The 21544-nt window shown below is 42.2% G+C and overlaps 1 pseudogene; it reads left to right on the top strand.

The window, feature by feature from the left end:
• The first annotated feature begins 8871 nt into the window (after positions 1–8871).
• Positions 8872–11049, top strand: LOC113875801 (annotated as a pseudogene).
• Positions 11050–21544: the final 10495 nt, after the last annotated feature.

The raw sequence follows: 21544 nt of genomic DNA, 5'->3' as shown, positions 1-21544 counted from the left end.
TCCCTGGGATTCTCCAGGCAAGAACACTGGAGTGGGTTGCCATTTCCTTCTATGCATGAAAGTGAAAAGTGAAAGTTAAGTCACTCAGTCATGTCTGACTCTTCATGACCCCATGGACTGCAGCCTACCAGGCTCCTCCATCCATGGGATTTTCCAGGTAAGAGTACTGGAGTGGGGTGCCATCACCTTCTCTGAATAAATGGGAAGAAGACCTAAATAGATATTTCTCCAAAGAAGATATACAGATGGCCAATACAGGCACCTGAAAAGATGCTCAGCGTTGCTAAGTGTTAAGAGAAATGCAAATCAAAACTACAGTGAGGTAACACCTCACAGTTAGAATGGCCATCATCAAAAAAATCTACAAACAATAAATGCTGGAGAGGATGTGGAGAAAAGTGAACCCTCTTAACAGTTTCGGTGGGAATGTAAACATAATGGAAAACAGTGTGGAGGGACCTCAAAATCTAGAGTTACCATATGATCCAGCAATCCCATTCCTGGGCGTACATACCCAAACAACACTCTAATTCGAAAAGATACATGTACCCCTATGTTTATAGCTGTGCTATGTACAATAGTGAAGACATGGAAGCAACCTAAGTGTCCATTAATTGATGAATGGATAAAGATGTGGTAATACTCCTCCTAAAATAGAATTATCAGCAACATGGATGGACCTAAAAATTATCATATGAAGTAGAGTAAATCAGAGAAAGACAAATACTATATGATGCCACTTATTCGTGGAATCTTAAAAAAATGATACAAAATGAACTTATTTACAAAACAGAAACAAACTCACAGACGTAGAAAATAAACTGAAAGATACCAAAAAGGGAAGGGGGGAAAATTAGAAGTTTGTGATGAACAGATACACATAACTATATATAAAATAAAAAAAAAAACAAGGACCTACTGTATAGCACAAGGACTATATTCAATATTTTGCAATAACCTATAATGGGAAAATCTGAAAAAAGATATATAAATATACACACACATACACCTGAATCACTTTGCTGTATACCTGAAACTAACACAACATTGTAAATCAACTATATTTCAAATTTTTTAAACAGTCTTTAAAAGAATCCTGTGTATCAGTAAGAAAAGAAAAACTAAAGAGTGTAATGCTGGCAATAAGAACAGACATATAGATCAATGGAATAGAATTGAGAGTTCAGAAATAAATGCATTAATCTGTCAACTGACTTTCAACAATGGTGCCAAGACCGCACAATGAGGAAAAACTAGTCTCAACTAAAGATGCTAGAACAGTGAAATATGCACATATAACAGAATGAAGTTGAACTCTTACCTCACACCATATACAAAAATCAACTCAGAATGAATCAAGGACATACATATAACAACAAAAACTGTAAAACTCTTAGATGAGAGAAAGGGTAAATCTTTATAATGTTGGGTCAGACAATAGTTTCTTGGTGCCGGCACCAAAAAGCACAAGCAATGAAAGAAAAAATACACATATTGGACTACATCAAAATGAAAAACTTTTGTGCATCAAAGGGTACCATCAAGAGAGTAAAAAGACAACCCACATAATGGGTATTAGCAAATATTTACAAATCATGTCTGATAAGTCACTCATCTCACACGCTAGCAAAGTAATGCTCAAAATTCTCCAAGTGAGGCTTCAACAGTACATGAACCGAGAACTTCCAGATGTTCAAGCTGAATTTGGAAAAGGCAGAGGAACCAGAGATCAAATGGATCATAGAAAAAGCAAGAGAATTCAGAAAAACATCTACTTCTACACTAAAGACTTTGACTGTGTGGATCACAACAAACTGTGGAAAATTCTTAAAGAGATGGGAATATCAGATCACCTTACCTGCTTCCTGAGAAATCTGTATGCAGGTCAAGAAGCAACAGTTAGAACCAGACACGGAACAGACTGGTTCCAAATTATGAAAGGAGTACGGTAAGGCTCTATATTGTCACCCTGCTTATTTAGCTTGAAAATCCCATGGACAGAGGAGCCTGGTAGGCTGCAGTCCATAGGGACGCTAAGAATCGGATACGACTGAGCGACTTTACTTTCACTTTTCACTTTCATGCATTGGAGAAGGAAATGGCAACCTACTCCAGTTGCCTGGAGAATCCCAGGCACGGGGAAGCCTGGTAGGCTGCCGTCTTTGGGGTTGCACAGAGTCGGGCACGACTGAAGTGACTTAGCAGCAGCAGCAGCACCAGAGTACATCATACAAAATGCTGGGCTGGATGAAGCACAGGCTGGAATCAAGATTGCTGGGAGAAATATCAATAAGCTCAGATATGCAGATGACACCACCCTTATGGCAGAAAGCAAAGAGGAACTAAAGAGCCTCTTGATGAAAGTGAAAGAGGAGAGTAAAAAAGCTGGCTTAAAACTCAACAATCAAAAAATGAAGATCATGGCATCGGGTCCTATCACTTCATGGCAAATAGATGTGGAAACAATGGAAACAGTGATAGACTTTATTTTCTTGGGCTCTAAATTCACAGCAGATGGTGACTGCAACCATGAAATTCAAAGACACTTGTTCCTTGAAAGAAAAGCTATGACCAACCTAGACAGCATATTAAAAAGCAGAGACATTACTTTGTCAACAAAGATCCGTCTAGTCAAAGCTATGGTTTTTCTAGTAGTCATGTATGTGAGAGTTGGACCATAAAGAAAGCTGAGCACCAAAGAACTGATGCTTTTGAACTGTGGTGTTGGAGACGACTCTTGAGAGTCCCTTGGACTGCAAGGAGATCCAACCAGTCCATCCTAAAGGAAATCAGTCCTGAGTGTTATTTGGAAGGACTGATGTTCAAGCTGAAACTCCAATACTTTGGCCACCTGATGCGAAGAACTGACTCTTTGGAAAAGACCCTGATCCTGGGAAAGATAGAAGGCGGGAGGAGAAGGGGACAACAGAGGATGAGATGGTTGGATGGCATCACTGACTCGATAGACATGAGTTTGAGCAAGCTCCAGGAGTTGGTGGTGGACAGGGAAGCCTGGCGTACTACAGTCCATGGGGTTGCAAAGAGTCAGACATGACTGAGCAACTGAACTGAACTGAACTGAAGGATCTAGTATCCAGGATATACAAAACCACTTAGAACTCAAATAAAACAACCCAAATGACAAGTCGTTTAAAAATTGGCAATGAGGGCTTTCCTGGTGGCTCAGTGGTAAAGAATCTGCCTGCAAATGCAGGAGACACAAGTTGGATCCCCGATCCAGAAAGACCCCACATGCTGCAAAGCAAGTAAGCCTGTGTGCCACTACTATTGAGCCTGTGCTCCAGAGCCTGGGAATCACGACTACTGAACCCATGTACTACAACTACTGAAGCGCACACACCCTAGAGCCTGTGCCCCACAAGAAGCCACCTCAAGAGAAGCCTGAGCACCACTACTGAAGAGTAGTCCCTGTTTGCTGCAACTAGAAAAAAGCCTGTGCAGCCAAAAATAAATAAAATTAATTTTTTAAAAAATGGGCGATGAACCTGAATAGATATTTCTCCAAGGAACAAATATAAATGACCAAGAAACACATGAAAAGATGTTCAATGTCTTTATTAGGGAAATGCAAACCACAATGACATCCCAGTTCACATGTACTAGGATGACTATTCTAATCCCACCTCCCCAAGCAGAAAGGACTATTTGTCTCTTTTATTCACTGTTTTATTTCCTGAACTGGAACAGTCTCTGACACAAAGCAAGTACATAATAAATATTTGTTAAATTAATAACAAGCTCTAGGAAATTACATTTCAGAGGAACCTCCAGAACTAGGAAAATATCATAGTATCCATTTTTCTCCATTGTTGGATTTGGTTATGGTTGTAAAGAGCCAACACTGCAGCTTAAAGCTTTTTGAACATGACAATTTTCCTTCTTTTTTTTTGGTGTCAAACTACACTAATTCTTTTAAAAAATGAAAAATAACAAGTATGAGTGAGGATGTGGGAAAATTAGAACTTTCATATGATGTTGGTGGGAATATAAAATGCAACAACTCCTGTGAATGACAGTTTGGCAGTTCCTCAATAAGTTAAATGCAGAATTACAGTATGATCATGCTGCTTCATTCATGGGAATATAATAAATGAAAACAGATGTTAAAACTTGTGGGAGTTCCCTGGTGGTCTTCTGGTTAGGATTCAGCACTTTCACTGCCATGGTCCAGATTCAATCCCTGGTTGGGGAATTGAGATCCTATAAGCCACGCGGCGCAGCCAAAAAACAAAAATTGAGTAGTAATGCCCTAGAAAGAATATATTAAACACACACACAGTTGGACATGAATATTAACAGCAGCACTATTCACAATAAGCGAAAGGTGGAAACCACCAAAATGTCCATCAACTGCCGAAGGGATTAACAAAATGTGAACTATCCATACAATGGAATGTCATTTGGCCATAAAAAAGAACAAAGTACTGATATATAGTGCAATATGGATAAACTAAATGAAAGAAGTCAGATATCAAAGGACACATTGCATGACTCCATTTATATGAAATATCAATAATAGGCAAATCTACAGAAACAGAAAGCAAATTCGTAGTTACTAGGTACTAGAAGGAGCATGAATCAGGAAGCGAGTGCTTAATTGAAAACAGGGTCTCATTTTGAAATGATGAAAATATTCTAGAACTAGACAGTGGTGATGGTTATACCATACTGTGAATATATTATGCCACTGAAGTATATATATACTTTAAAATGGTTTATATGGTGAATTTTATATTTTTCAATAAAAAAATAAATTTTATTTCTATATATAATTAATGAACATTGATAAAATGAAAAATTTAAAACAATTCCACTTATAGTAGCATCCAAAAAATTAAATTCACAACGATAAACTTCACAAATATGTATAAAATCTATACATTGAAAACAATAAAGCACTGCTGAGAGAAAATAGAAGCAGTAAATTTCTCTTGCTCAGAGAGAAAGTAAAAAAAGAAGTAATAATTTTAAAAGAAACATATATTAAGGTCTGCATTTTGGCATAAAAGATGTCTTACAAATGGTTTTAATTGAGAGAGCTTGAAATGAATTACTTTTTCTAGTTAAGAATAATCAAATTTTATACATATAGGAGTCAGTAAAAAAAATTTTTTCCATTAGGTTATGTATAACACATTAGTAAGGGGTAAACAAAACTGCATCATGAGAAAAAATACCTTTGGTTACCTTTCTATCCCTCTAACCCTATCAGCCCAATAAAGATGGAATGGCAGCAGTGTTAATAAGCAATCCTGCTTAAAGTAAAACTGACCCTTTGCTGGCATCTGGACTGGAAGGCTCCTGGTGAGAAGCCACAGCTTTGGGCTTCCCTAAATGCAGTATAATCATTCCATTCTTTGGAAAACCTTGGAAGTCAAGGCCTTGCTCATGGGCTAAGAAACATGAAATTACCAAGCCATGACAACTTGCAACCACTGGCATGAGCTTTTTTTCTTCTTCTCTACACCTGGGCTGTCACTTAGGAAAGCAGAGAAAGCCTCAGGAATGCTGTGAGGATCCTTACTGACCACGATTCTAATGCTGTTCTCACCACATGCAGTGTTTACTGTCATAGCTGAGAGCTTTTAAGTTTAAATGTCGATCTGAACCCCAGATCAACAGCAATCATAAAGCCACTGCATGACCTAATGAATTTAGTTTAGAAAGCAGATATTAAAAGTTCAAGAAACCACATAAGGCAAATTCACCTCTTAAAAAGTTAGAAGAATATGCGACATTATAAGAGGAGAGAACTCAGAAAAATAGGACTTTAATGGGGACTTAGTATTTTAAAGCGTCTACTAAAAACTAGACCAAATAAATGACTATTCAGTTCAGTTCAGTCGCTCAGTTGTGTCCAACTCTTTGCGACCCCATGAATCGCAGCACTCCAGGCCTCCCTGTCCATCACCAACCCCCGGAGTTCACTGAGACTCACGTCCATCGAGTCAGTGATGTCATCAGCCATCTCATCCTCTGTCATCCCCTTCTCCTCCTGCCCTCAATCCCTCCCAGCAGCAGAGTCTTTTCCAACGAGTCAACTCTTCGCATGAGGTGGCCAAAGTACTGGAGTTTCAGCTTTAGCATCATCCTTCCAAAGAAATCCCAGGGCTGATCTCCTTCAGAATGGACTGGTTGGATCTCCTTGCATCCAAGGGACTCTCAAGGGTCTTCTCCAACACCACACTTCAAAGACATAAATTCTTCAGTGCTCAGCCTTCTTCACAGTCCAACTCACATCCATCCATGACCACAGGAGAAAACCATAGCCCTGACTGCTGCTGCTGCTGCTGCTAAATGGCTTCAGTCGTGTCCGACTCTATGCTACCCCATAGACGGCAGCCCACCAGGCTCCCCGGTTCCTGGGATTCTCCAGGCAAGAACACAGGAGTGGGTTGCCATTTCCTTCTCCAATGCATGAAAGTGAAAGGTGAAAGTGAAGTCGCTCAGTCATGTCTGACTCTTAGCGACCCCATGGACTGCAGCCTACCAGGCTCCTCCATCCATGGGATTTTCCAGGCAAGAGTACCTTTGTTGGCAATGTCTCTGCTTTTGAATATGCTATCTAGGTTGGTCATAACTTTCCTTCCAAGGAATAAGCGTCTTTTAATTTCATGGCTGTAGTCACCATCTGCAGTGATTTTGGAGCCCCAAAAAATAAAGTCTGACACTGTTTCCACTGTTTCCCCATCTATTTCCCATGAAGTGATGGGACCAGATGCCATGATCTTCGTTTTCTGAATGTTGAGCTTTAAGCCAACTTTTTCACTCTCCACTCTTACTTTCGTCAAGAGGCTTTTTAGTTCCTCTTCACTTTCTGCCATAAGGGTAGTGTCATCTGCATATCTGAGGTTATTGATATTTCTCCTGGCAATCTTGATTCCAGCTTGTGCTTCTTCCAGCCCAGCGTTTCTCATGATGTACTCTGCATATAAGTTAAATAAGCAGGGTGACAATATACAGCCTTGACGTACTCCTTTTCCTATTATGCAAATTATTTAAAAGCATATAGATCACCAATTATTTAAGTCTAAGAGGAAAGCATCATTGTACTGCAGGCCTTACTGTCACGTTTAAGCATCTGCCCAGGTGGCGGGGGGACAGTTTGGGGGGTCCACCGTACACATCTGAAATGGGAACAAAGCAACCCTGAGTGGCAGGAGGGGGATTTGGGAGCCAGGAGCCCTGATTGGGAGTTTGCACATCAGGCACTCTCGTCGGGGCAGGAGGGGGCTGAGGGACCGTTCTCGTCCACTTGGGCCGCTGCCCCACTCCTGCCGCTGTCACCGGAGCCGGCCAGGCGACTCGGGGAGGCTCCGGACAGGGCGCCCCGTCTGCTCAGGATAAACCCACGCCCCCTCTCACGCAGCCCAGCCACAGGGCACGACACTCGCCCGTCTGACCGCCGCCAGGTGGACACCGGCCGGGCCGCGGTTCCGAGCGCTTCCTCGGCAACCTCTCGGCTCGGCCGGGCCGGTTCGGGGCTCCCGCGGTGGCCACAGAGCCCGAGGGCCGGCCCACTCGCTCGGCCGCCAGGACCCCGGCGAGGCGGCCTCTCCACAGCCAACGGCCACAGGCAACGGCCGCCTGCCCGCGCGCACCCGCTCCGCTGGCCCGCGTGTTCGGTGCCCGGCCCCCGACGCCCACCTGTTGGTCGCACTCGGGGCATGATTTGGTGGCCATCTTCACTTTCTTAGCTCGAGTTGCAGACATGCTTTTCTCTGAAGGCAGCGGCAGCAGCAGCGGCTGCGGCGGCTCGGGCTTCGCCCCTCGTACCTCAGGCGCCCAGCCTCAGCCCGCCAGGTCCAGGCTAGCCGGACCCAGGCTCTGACGAGTAAGAGCGGGAGCGTCCGCAAGCTCTCTCAGAGCCTGCGGGCCGAAGGGGCGAGGCACGACGTGCGCCGGCTCTGAGGGTCTGCGGCACAGCTCCCATTCACAGGGATCGGCTCCTCACAAGATTACTTGGCTTGGATCTTCTGGCTGAACAATGGGTACGCCCCCTCTAGGCCGGCATGGGGACGTGGCTTGGCCGCGACTCCGCAGTGAAGGGCGTCGGGCTCGACCAACGAATGGGTCGTGGTACTGAGCACAGACACGACTGAAGCGACTTAGCAGCAGCAGCAGCAGCAGCAGGATCATGGTGCTGTGCACGCCCCGTCTCTGAGAGGAAGAAGAGAGAGTGAAAAGCAGGTGGAGAGTGAGGTGCTTGGCACAGATCCTGATGTTTGATAAACTTCCGTTTCGCAAGTCTAATCACTGAGGAATTGGAGTAGAGATGTCATTAATGCCCTGGACCCAGGGTTGGGGATTAAAAATTCGTTTAACGAATAATTGCCTAAGGCCCACTATCGGGCAAATTTGAATAATATGCAATTTGTCTGCCCTCAAACACCATCTTAGCTGTTTAGATCTGTTACTACTTGCTGCTGCTGCTGCTAAGTCGCTTCAGTCGTGTCCGACTCTGTGCGACCCCATAGATGGCAGCCCACCAGGCTCCCCGGTCCCTGGGATTCTCCAGGCAAGAACACTGGAGTGGGTTGCCATTTCCTTCTCCAATGCATGAAAGTGAAAAGTGAAAGTGAAGTCGCTCAGTCGTGTCCGACTCCTAGCGACCCCATGGACTGCAGCCTCCCAGGCTCCTCAGTCCATGGGATTTTCCAGGCTAGAGTACTGGAGTGGGGTGCCATTGCCTTCTCCGGTTACTACTTAAGAGCCCACAATGAAAGACCAGTTTGTTTTAAATTCATCACGTATTTTTAGGAAAAAAAAAATTACTCGTAAAATGAAGTGAAAAAAAAATATACAAAATACAAGTTCATTTTTTAAATGTGGAATTCGACAGCCATAAAACTACACTTAAAAAATTACATTTCAACAATTGGAGCAAACATAACAAAGAAAATAATTTAAGAAAGTAAACTTCATTCTGACAAAATTTGCCAATGAGCATTTATTACAATGGCTATTGCACTGATATCTGTTCTACAATTTTAAGGAAAGCAAAGGCATTAGTGAAATTTCTATTCTACATGTTAATGTCTGTAAGCACACTTTGAATGAAGACAATGTATATTAAAAGATAATGTATAAAAAAAGTTTTCAGTGTGACAAATAAGGTTGTTTCTTGTTTACTCATTCACCTAAATGAGTTTGGATTGATAAAAGCACCACTTGTAGAGAAAAATTTACGTCGAAACTGTCTCTGGGTTCTTGTGGCAGGAAAACTATCTTAAACCATTAAACTATGTTAATGGTGATGGAAGAATAGATTTTAAAGCAATTTTAGTACATTCATGATTCATTCTTACCCTTTCTCCAAAATGAACTGATGATGTAGTTTCATAATTCATATTCAAAGGAGGAGGAGCCCCCTCAGAAAGGAGCACAAGGCTTTAGAGGGGATGAAGGGAGAGAGATTTGGACCCCAAATTTTCTCTCTGTTCTTTGGCTTCTGTGTGGTCCCAGACGATATGCCTCATCCAGCTTCAAGGCTGCTGACAGGCAGCTGGAAATGACACAGGAGCTTCAGAAGAAGCCTGACCCCAGCCAGCCCCTGCTGTTCAGGAAGGTGTTCACCGATCACATGCTGATAGTGGGACGGAACAGGGAGAAGGGCTGGGGTCAGCCCCAAATCCAGCCCTTCCAAAACCTCACTCTGCTCTCGGCCGGCTCGGCTCTCCACTACTCCCTGCAGCTCTTCGAAGACCTGAACTCGTTCAAAGACGGGGGACCAGCGCGTGCTCCTCTTCCGACCTTGGCTCAACGTGGAACTCATGCTATGTTCAGCTCTGTGCCTCTGCCTGCAGTTTTGACAAAGCTGAGTTGTTGGAGTGCATCCGCCAGCTAATGAAAGAAGACAAGGACTGGGTTCCTGAGGACGTAGGCTCCAGCCTCTATGTGCTGCCAGTGGTAATCCAGAAGGAGCCCTCACTACATGTCTGCAATCTTCCCCTGGCTATGCCTTGAGCCCTGGCTCCCTCTTGGAGGATTCATCCTTCATCTGAGCCTGGGTAGGTGGGGTCGGCGACTGCAAGATGAGGGAAAATTAAGTGCCCACTGTGTTCGTGCAGCAGGAAGCACAAAAGAAGGACTGCAAACAGGTCCTCTGGCTATACGGGCCTGACCTCCAATTAATCGAGGTGGGCACCATGAACATCTTCGTCTTCTGAACCCACAACTATGGGGCGCTGGAACTGGTGATCCCACCACTGGACCGTGTCATCTTGCCTTGATTAGTCCGACAGAGTCTGCCAGACCTGGCTCGGACCTGGGGTGAGTTCCAGACTGTGGAGTGTAAGATCACCATGAATGTGTTCCTGCAGGCGCTGGAGGAACTGCTTGTCAGGTCTGCCACATGCATCGAATCCTGTACCAAGGCAAGCATTTCCACATTCCCACTAAGGAAAATGGGCTGAGCTTATCCTCCACTTCCACAAGGAGCTGAAGGCGATCCAGTAGGGATCAAAAGCCCACAAAAGGATGTTCCCGGTGCAGTGCTGCAGGCTATGCCGAACCACTCACTCCAGGGACCACCGACCTGTGGCATCCAGCCCAGTTGGACCTTTACCTCCATACCAATGACTCACCTGAAGTGATATGAAATAAAAGATGGAGGAACCTGGGACTCTGGTGCCGCCACATTACACTCCCAAAGTCATAAGGGCCTGACTCAGGCATCTTGGCCTCTAGCCCTGCCACTCAGGCCTTGGGGACCTGTACTGCCCTCTGTTCTGTATTGTGTGGTCAAGGATTGTGGAGTCAAGATGTTTAGGGAACACCTTGACCCCAAATCTGCATCTCTGTTTTCAGGCTGGATCTCCCCAGGGCTGCCACTGAGTTTTTTCCTTTAGCTGCAATTTTGAAAAAAAAAAAAAAAATGACAAGGAACAAGAAAAGAAATTCATATTCAGTCCTAATGAGTAGCTAGATCTGACAATTTATCCAAGAGAGTAATGGTTAGAATTTAAAATGTCTTTCAGTGAAATAGATTGATTTCAGATCCATGATTTTCCTGTATGGGGATCTTCTTTTGAGGTAAAGTGAATTCAAACTGTTCTATAACATTTGTATAATATTTAACTATAATTTTCACATATGTGCAATGTCAAGTTCATAGTCTCTTTCACTGATAATTATTGTTAGAATATGAAATAACAATACATGTTCTTCCAACTTTCTAACTTAAATTTTTGTTCTTCAGTCTTAACTGCTGTACTTGCATTCCTCCCTTCCACTGATACATTAAAATCCAAAAAGCTTCCCTGGTGGCTCAGATAGTTAAGAATCTGAGACCCGGGTTTGATCCCTGGGTCAGGTAGATCCCCTGGAGAAGGGAATGACCACCCACTCCAGTACTCTTGCCTGGAGGATTCCATGGACAGAGGAGCCTGGTGGGTTACAGTCCATGGGGTCACAAAGAGCTGGACACAACTAAGCTACTAACACTTGCACTTCACTCCTTTCATCCTTCACAAAATAGTAGCAAACCAAATTTAGCAACATATTGAAAGGTTTATATGTCATGACCCAAATGAGATTTATTCTCAGAATTCAGGGAAGTTCAACCTACAAAAACCATTCAATGGAATAAACCACAGGGGTAACAGCAACAAAGTGGTGGAGTAGGAGTTTTCTACCATCCTCCCTTCAAAGAACACTAGTTTTGACAACATGCACAAGTGAGGGTATCTTTGTGGAAGTCCAGGAGTCCAGTGAAGAAGTTCTAGCACATCCTTGGAGCAAAAAGCAAATCCAAGACTGGACCCACTAAAGACCAAAAAAGCAGTTTTACATTATTTGTGCCATTCCTCCCTCAGTGTAGCACGTCTCAGAGGCAAAAGAGACCTCCTAGGGCTGGAATTTCTTTCAGAGCAGCAAGTGAGAGCATGTGAGTGAGTGCCCAGCTTCTCCCTCAGCTGTGCAGGACACTCCCAAAGAGGCCCACTTCTTTCCGGCCCTATCCAGAATATGAGGCAAGTTACACAGCTAAGAGTGGGGAGAGGCTGGGAACACAGTAGGCAGTGCTTGAAATGCATCAAAGAGATGTGAATTCTGTTTTGTAGACTCCATTAAAGGATCACCCACAAACCTCTGAAGAAGCCTTACCAGCAGATCCCCCCAACTGGCCCAAAGGCGTTCCCAACACTCTCCACACCTCACCCACACAGTCTTCTGCCTTGCAACCAGCGTCCTGTGTGTGCCCCTGAGGTGGCAAGTACAAGCATTGGCAGAAAGCTTGTGAGTACATGCAGAAAGCTGGCCCAACTCTGCAAGACTGTGAGAAAGCAAACAAACTTCAACATTCCCCAATAGCTCAGTTGGTAAAGAATCCACCTGCAGTGCAGGAGATCTCGGTTTGATTCCTGGGTTGGGAAGATCCCCTGGAGAATGGAAAGGCTACACACTCCAGTATTCTGTCCTAGAGAATTCCATGGACTGTATAATCCATGGGGTCACAAACAGTCATGAGCAACTGAGCGATTTTCACTTTCTTAAGAAAAGTAAAATTGATTCTGTCAGTTCAGGGTCTAGACTGAATCATGAAGAAATTAAACACTTGAACAAACCAGTAACAAGCACGAAGGCTGAATTAGTAATTTTAAAAACTTCTCAAATAGAAAAGCTTAGGATGAAATGGTTTCATTAGTGAATTCTACCAAACATTTAAAAAGTTAATTCCAGTCATTCTCAAATTCTTGCAAAAAAATTGAAGGCAAAGGAATACTTCTAAACTTATTTTAGAAGGCCAACATTACCCTGACATCAAAACAAGAAAGGAAAACTAGAAAATAACAGTACAATATCCCTGAAATCATAGATGTAAAAATCCTCAGCAAAATATTAGGAATATGAATTCAACAGCATAGTAAAAGGATTATATGGTGATGAGCAAGTGGAATTTAACCCTGAGATTCAACATATACAAATCAATAATGCTGATACACCACCTTAATAGATTCAAGGAGGAAAATCATATGATCATCTCAGATGCAGAAAAGGCATTTGCCAAAATTCATCGTCTGTCATGATAAACTCTCAACAAATTAGGTATAATGATAATAAAGGCCACATATGATAAGCCCATAGCTAATAACTTTGTTGCTGTTATTGTTCAACCACTCAGTTGTGTCTGACTCTTTGTGACCCCATAGACTGCAGCACCCCAGGCTTCCCTGTCCTTCACTAGCTCCCGGAGTTTACTCAAGCTCATGTCCATTGAGTCAATGATGCCATCCAACCATCACATCCTCTGTCATACTCCTCCTGCCTTTGATCTTTCCCAGCATCAGGGTCTTTTCCAGTGAGTCAGCTTTTCGCATCAGATGACCAAAGTATTGGAGTTTCAGCTATAGCATCAGTCTTTCCAATGAATATTCAGGGTTGATTTCCTTTAAGGATTGACTGGTTTGATCTCCTTGTTGTCCAAGGGACTCTCAAGAGTCTTCTCCAGCACCACAGCTTGAAAGCATCTATTTTTCTGTGCTCAGCCGTCTTTATGGTCCAGCTCTTACATTCATACATGACTACTGGAAAAACTATAGCTTAACTGTATGGACTTTTATCATTCCTCTTTCCCCTGGGTCCTGGTGCACACAAGGTTTTGTGTCCTCCAAAAGTCTCTGTTTTCCCCAATCCTATGGAAGTTCTGTAACTAAATCCCACCGACCTTCAAAATGGGATTCCCAGTCCCTTTGCCCTAGTTTGGGAAGTCTAAGGTGGGGCCTAGAACCTTCACAACCATGCGAGAACTTCTTGGGTATAATTGTTCTCTCAGTGGCTCTATGGTAAAGCTAATGATGACCTCTTCCAAGAGGACTTATGCCACCACTTCACGCATCCCAAGACTACTGCTGCCAGTGCCCATCCCTGCAGCAGGCCACTGCTGACCCATGCCTCTGTGGGAAACCCTCAAACATTCACAGGCAGGTCTGGTTCAGTCTCTTATGGGGGTCACTGATGAGCATACTTGGGTTGACATATTAGGTACTGGTGAGCCTTGACATACTCCTGGGTACTGGTGAGTACCCTGGGTACTGATGAGCACAAGTTTTTATCTGTCCCCTCCGAGAGTCTCTGGCAAGTATGCGGTTTGATTTTAATGTAATTGAAGCCCTCCTACCATCTTGTTGTGGCTTCTCCTTTGTCCTTAGACATGGGGTATCTTTTTTTGGTGGGTTCCAACATAATCCTGTACACGGTTGCTCACCAGCTAGTTGTGATTTTGTTGTTTTCACAGGAGAAGATGAGAGCACATTCTTCTAATCTGCCATCTGCATCAAAGCTAGCTAATATCATACTCAACAGTGAAAAGCTAAAAGCTTTTCCCTTAAGACCAGGCCAAGACAAGGGTGCCCACTCTCACCACTTCTATTCAACATGGTACTGGAAGTCCTAACCAGAGCAATTAAATGATAAAAAGATATATAGCCTACATAAATAGAAATTATTTTTGGAAAATTCTTAAAGAGATGGGAATAACAGACCACCTAACCTGCCTCCTGAGAAACCTGTAGGCAGGTCAAAAACAGCAGCTGGAACTGGACAAAGAACAACAGACTGGTTCAAAATTGAGAAAGGAGTATGTCAAGGCTCTATATTGCACCCTGCTTATTTAACTTATATGAGGAGTTATATAAGTTAACATATATAATATAAACTTAAATAAGTTATGTAACATCATGTGAAATGGCAGGCTGAATGAAGCACAAACTGAAATCATGATTGCCAGGAGAAATGTCAACAACCTCCAATATGCAGATTACACTACCCTAATGGCAGAAAGCAAAGAGGAACTAAAGAGCCTCTTGATGAAGGTGAAAGAGGAGAGTGAAAAGGCTGGTTGAAAATGCAACATTCAAAAAATGAAGATCATGGCATCAGGTCCCATTACTTCATGGCAAATAGATGGGGAAACAATGGAAACAGTGACAGACTTTATTTTCTTGGGCTCTAAAATCACTTCGAACAGTGACTTCAGCCATGAAATTAAAAGACACTTGTTTTTTGAAAGAAAAGCTATGACAAACCTAGACAGCTCATTAAAAAGCAGAGGCATCACTTTGCCAACAAAGGTCCATATAGTCAAAGCTGTGGTTTTTCCAATGGTCATGTAAGGACGTGAGAATTGGACCACAAAGAAAACTGGGCACCAAAGAATTGATGCTTTTGAACTGTGGTGTTGGAGAAGACTCTTAAGAGTCCCTTGGACTGCAAGGAGATCAGTCTGTCCTAAAGGAAATCAACCCTGAATATTCATTGGGAAGACTGATGCTGAAGCTGAAACTCCAATACTTGGGCCACCTGATGCGAAGAACTGACTCATTGGAAAAGACCCTGATGCTAGGAAAGATTGAAGGCAGGAGGAGAAGGGGATGACAGAGGATAAGATGGTTGGATAGCATCACCAATTCAATGGACATGAGTTTGAGCTAACTCCAGGAGACAGTGAAGGACAGGGAAGCCTGACGTGCTACAGTCCATGGGGTCACAAAGAGTTGGACACGACTGAGAGACTGAACAACAAAAATAAATAGTAAAGGAAGAAGAAAATCTGTCTCTGTTTGCAGATGACATGATCTTTTGTAGCTAAAACTATAACAACAAAAGCCATTAGAATTAGTAAATTAATTCAATAAAGTTGCAGGACAAAAAAATTCAATAAATAAAAAATCAATTGCAGGGGACTTCCCTGGTCATCCAGTGGCTCTGTGCTCCCAATGCAGGGGCCCCAGTTTCTATCTCTAACCAGGAAGCTAAATCCCACATGCTACCACAAATATTGAAGATCCCACGTACTGCAACTAAGACCCTGCATAACCAAATAAATTAATTAAATAAATATTTTTAAAAATCAGTTGTATTTTGAAACACAAACAATGAACTGCAAGAAAGATAAGTTAAGAAAGCAGCCCCATTGATAATAGCATCAAAAGTAATAAAATATTTAAGAATAATTTTACCCAAGGAGGTGAAATATCTCTACATTAAAAATTATAAGTGAAAGTGTTAGTTGCTTAGTTGTGTCTGACTCTTTGTGACACCGCACTGTAGCCCACCAGACTCCTCTGTCCATGGAATTCTCCAGGTAAGAATGCTAGGATGGGTAGCCATTCTCTTCTCCAGGGGATCTTCCCGACCCAAGGATCAAACCCAGGTCTCCTGTATTGCAAGCAGATATTTTACCACTGGATATAAAAATTATAGGACTTTCCTGGTGGTACAGTGGATAAGAATCTGCTTGCCAAAAATTCACATGCAATCACAAAAGATGTTGAATGGCCAGATGAACCCTGAAAAAGAACAAAGCTGGTGGCACTGGGGAAAGGGGAGAGGCAGATGAAGATGAGAGACGGTATTGGTGGGTGACTCCGTTGGCCCCTTTCCCATGGAGGGAATTCAGGGCCAGGAGACGGTGGTGGTATGTGCATGCCACCATACTAATCCATGCCTGGGTCCTCCACCATCACTGGTGCAAATGTGGGCCAGAGGGCCTGGTCAGTCATTGGCCCTTGCTCTCTTCCTTTCCACAGTGCAGGGAAACCAGCAGTCCTGGCAGGCTTGGGCTGAATGTCCCAGCAGACTGGCTAAATGGTTACAAAACAAGACACATATATATATGCTATCTATAAGAGACCCACATCAGATCTAGAGACGCATACAGTCTGAAATCAAGGTAATGGAAAAGAAGTATTCCATGCATATGGAAATCAAAAGAAAGCTAGAGTAGCAGTACTCATTTAAGACAAAATAGACTTTTTCAAATAAAGACTATTACAAGAGACAAAGAAGGACATTACACAATCAATAATCAAGGGATCAATCCAAGAAGAATATATAACAATTGTAAATACATATGTATTCAACATAGGAGAACCTCAATATATAAGTCATTACTAAGAGTTTAAAGGGAGAAATGGACAGTAACACAATAATAGTGGAGAACTTTAGCACCCTACTTCATGAATGAAGAGATCATCTGGACATAAAACCAATAAGTAAACAAAGGCAGGAAATGACAAATTGAATCAGATGGGCTTAATGGATATTTATAGAGCATTCCTTCCAAAAGCAGCAGAATACATATTCTTCCCAAGTACACATGGAACATTCTCCAGAATTGACCATATCCTGGGCTAAAAAGTGAGTCTCAGTGAACTTAAGAAAACTGAAATCAAATCAAGTATCTTTTCCAACCACAACTCTTATGAGATTAGAAATCAACTATAAGGACTTCCCTATGATGCATTGGATAAGAGTCTGCCTGCCAATGCAAGGGACATGGGTTCGATCCCTGGTCTGGGAAGATTTCACATGCTGCAGAGCAACTAAGCCTGTGCATCACAACTATTGAGCCTGAACTCCAGTCTGTGAGTTGCAACTCCTGAGTCTTCCTAAGGCTCACTTGACTTTGCATTCTAAAATATCTGGCTCTAGGCTGGTGATCACACCCTTGTGATTATCTGGGTCATGAAGATGTTCTTTGTATAGTTCTTCTGTGTATTCTTGCCATCTCTTATTAATATCTTCTGCTTCTGTTAGGTCCATACAATTTCTGTCCTTTATTGTGCCTGTATTTGCATTAAATGTTCCCTTGGTATGTCTAATTTTCTTGAAGAGATCTCTAGACTTTCCCATTCTATTGTTTTCCTCTATACACAGAAGAACTATAGAAACTATACAAAAAAGATCTTCATGACCCAGATAATCATGAGGGTGTGATCACTCACCTAGAGCCAGACATTTTAGAATGCAAAGTCAAGTGGGCCTTAGGAAGGATCACTACGAACAAAGCTAGTGGAGGTGATGAAATTTCAATTGCGCTATTTCAAATCCTGAAAGATGATGCTGTGAAAGTGCTGCACTCAATATGCCAGCAAATTTGGAAAACTCAGCAGTGGCCATAGGACTGGAAAAAGTCAGTTTTCATTCCAATCTCAAAGAAAGGCAATGCCAAAGAATGCTCAAACTACTGCACAGTAGCACTATCTCACACTCTAGTAAAGCAATGCTCAAAATCCTCCAAGCCAGGCTTCAACCATACGTGAACCATGAACTTCCAGATGTTCAAGCTGGATTTAGAAAAGGCAGAGGAACCAGAGATCAAATTGACAACATCCACTGGATCACTAAAAAAGCAAGAGAGTTCCAAAAAAACATCTATTTCTGCTTTACTGACTATGCCAAAGCCTTTGAATGTGTGGACCACAACAAACTCTGGAAAATTCTGAAAGAGATGGGAATACCAGACCACCTGACCTGCCTCTTGAGAAATCTGTATGCAGGTCAGGAAGCAACAGTTAGAACTGGGCATGGAACAACAGACTGGTTCCAAATAGGAAAAGGAGTACGTCAAGGCTTTATATTGTCACCCTGCTTATTTAACTTATATGCAGGGTACATCATGAGAAACATTGGACTGGATGAAGCACAAGCTGGAACCAAGATTGCCAGGAGAAATATCAATAACCTCAGATATGCAGATGACAACACACTTATGGCAGAAAGCGAAGAAGAAGAGCCTCTTGATGAAAGTGAAAGTGGAGAGTTAAAAAGTTGGCTTAAAGCTCAACATTCAGAAAACTAAGATCATGGCATCCGGTCCCATCACTTCATGGGAAATAGATGGGGAAACAGTGGAAACAGTGTCAGACTTTATTTTTTTGGGCTCCAAAATCACTGCAGATGGTGATTGCAGCCATGAAATTAAAAGACGCTTATTCCTTGGAAGGAAAGTTATGACCAACCTAGATAGCATATTCAAAAGCAGAGACATTACTTTGCCAACAAAGGTCCGTCTAGTCAAGGCTATGGTTTTTCCTGTGGTCATGTATGGATGTGAGAGTTGGCCTGTGAAGAAGACTGAGTGCCAAAGAATTGATGCTTTTGAACTGTGGTGTTGGAGAAGACTCTTGAGAGTCCCTTGGACTGCAAGGAGATCTAACCAGTCCATTCCGAAGGAGATCAGCCCTGGGATTTCTTTGGAAGGAATGATGCTAAAGCTGAAACTCCAGTACTTTGGCCACCCCATGCAATGAGCTGACTCACTGGAAAAGACCCTGATGCTGGGAGGGATTGGGGGCAGGAGGAGAAGGGGACGACAGAGGATGAGATGGCTGGATGGCATCACTGACTCCATGGACTTGAGTATGAGTGAACTCCGGGAGTTGGTGATGGACAGGGAGGCCTGGCGTGCTGCGATTCATGGGGTCACAAAGAGTCGGACACAACTGAGCAACTTAACTGAACTGAACTGAAGGAGGCAAAAGACCTATACTTGGAAAACTTTGAGATACTGATGAAAGAAATCAAAGATGACATGGACAGATGGAGAGATAGTCTATGTTATTGAACTGGAAGAATCAATATTGTGAAAATGGCTAAACTACCAAAGGTTATCTATAGATTCAGTACAATTTGAGTTAAATTACCAGTGCCATTTTTCACAGAAGTAGAACAAAAAAAAATTTTTTTTAATTTGTATGGAGACATGAAAGACTCCGAATAGCCAAAGCAATCTTGAGAAAGAAAAATAGAGCTGGAGGAATCAGGCTCCCTGACTTCAGACTACACTACAAAGCTACAGTCATCAAAGCAGTATGGTACTACCACAAAAACAGATATATAGATCAAGGCAACAGAATAAAAAAGCCAGAAATAAACCCATGCACCTATGGCCAATTAATCTCTGACAATGGAGGCAAGACTATGAAATGGGGGAAAGGTCTCTTCAATAAATGGATCTGGGGAAACTGGACAGCTACATGTAAAAAAAAAAATTAAATTAGAACATTCTTTTACACAATACACAAAAACAAACTCAAAGTGGATTAAACACCTAAATGTAAGACCAGATTCTATAAAACTCTTACAGGAAAACAAAGACAGAATGTTCTTTGACATAATGTTGACACTATATTTTTGATCTGTCTCTCAGAGAAATGGAAATAAAAACAAAAATAAACAAGTGGGACCTAATTAAATTCAAAAGCTTTTGCACAGCAAAGGAAACCATGAACAAAATGAAAAGACAACCCACAAAATGGGAGAAAACAGTTGCAATCAATGTGACCAATAAAGGATGAGTCTCCAAAATTTACAAACAGCTCATGTAACTCTATATAAAAAAATAAATTTTAAAAAAAGTCCAAAAATGGGCAAAAAACCTACAGAGACATTTCTCCAAAGAAGGCATACAGATGGACAAGACACACATAAAATGATGCTCAAGTTTTAGAGAGCATTGCTAGTTTTTAGAGAAATGCAAATCAAAACTACAATGAGATATCACCTCACACCAGACAGAATGGCCATCATCAAAAAAGCTGCAAATAGTGAATGCTAGAAAGCATGTGGCAAATAGGGAACCCTCCTACACTGTTGGTGGGAATGTAAATTGGTACAGCTACTATGGAGAACAGTATGGAGATTCCTTAAAAGACTAAAAATAGGTCTACAATATCATCCTGCAATCTCACTCTTGAGCATATATTTAGAGGAAAAACATGGCTTGAAAGGATACATTTACCCCAATGCTTATTGCAGCACTGGTTACAATGGCCAAGACATGGAAGCAACCTAAATGTCTATCAGCAGCTGAGCAGATAAAGAAGATGTGATGCATATATATGATGGAATATTACTCAACCATTAAAAAGACTGAAATGATGCCATTTGCAGCAACATGGATGGACCTAGGGAGGGTCATACTGAGTGAAGTAAGTCAGACAGAGAAGGAGAAATATCATATAACATCCTTCATATATGAAATCTAAAAAAAAAAGATTCAAATGAACTTATTTACAGAACAGAAAGAGACTCACAGACTTAGAAAGCGAGCTTATGGTTGCCAGGGGGAAGGGATAGTTAGGGAGCAGGGGATGGATATGTACACACTGCTATATTCAAAATGGAAAACCAACAAGGACCTATTGTGCAGTTCATGGAACTCTACACAATGTTAGGTGACATTCTGGATGGAGTGAGGTTGGAGGAGAATGGATACATGTATATGTATGGCTGAGTCCCTTCACTATTCACCTAAAACTACCACAATATTGTTAATTGGATATACCCCAATAAAAATTTTTTAAAAATTAAAGTTTAAAAAAAAGAATGAAATAGTGCCATTTGCAGAAACATGAATAGACCTGGAGATTATCTTATTAAGGGAAGTAGGTCAGACAAAGAAGTATCATGTGATATCACTTATACGTGGAATCTTTTTTAAAATAATACAAATGGACTTATTTACAGAACAGAAAGAGACTCACAGACTTAGAGAATGAACTTATAGTTACCAAGGGGAAGGGTGGATAGACTGGAGTTTGAGATTGACATGTGCAATCTGTGATATTTAAAATGTTTTTTCCCATGAAAAAAATTTTAATAAACTGTATTATAAGGATACAGTAATCAAAACAACGTGGTTCAGGAGTTCCCTGGTCGCCTATGGTTTTCCAAGCTTTCGCTACCATGGCCCAGGTTCAGTTCCTGGTTGGGGAACTGAGATACTGCAAGCCATGCA

Source organism: Bos indicus x Bos taurus, chromosome 18, assembly GCF_003369695.1.
Source record: "Bos indicus x Bos taurus breed Angus x Brahman F1 hybrid chromosome 18, Bos_hybrid_MaternalHap_v2.0, whole genome shotgun sequence".
Taxonomy (NCBI): domain Eukaryota; kingdom Metazoa; phylum Chordata; class Mammalia; order Artiodactyla; family Bovidae; genus Bos; species Bos indicus x Bos taurus.
Note: the sequence above shows the minus strand (reverse complement) of the source record. Positions and strands in the feature narration are given on the sequence as shown.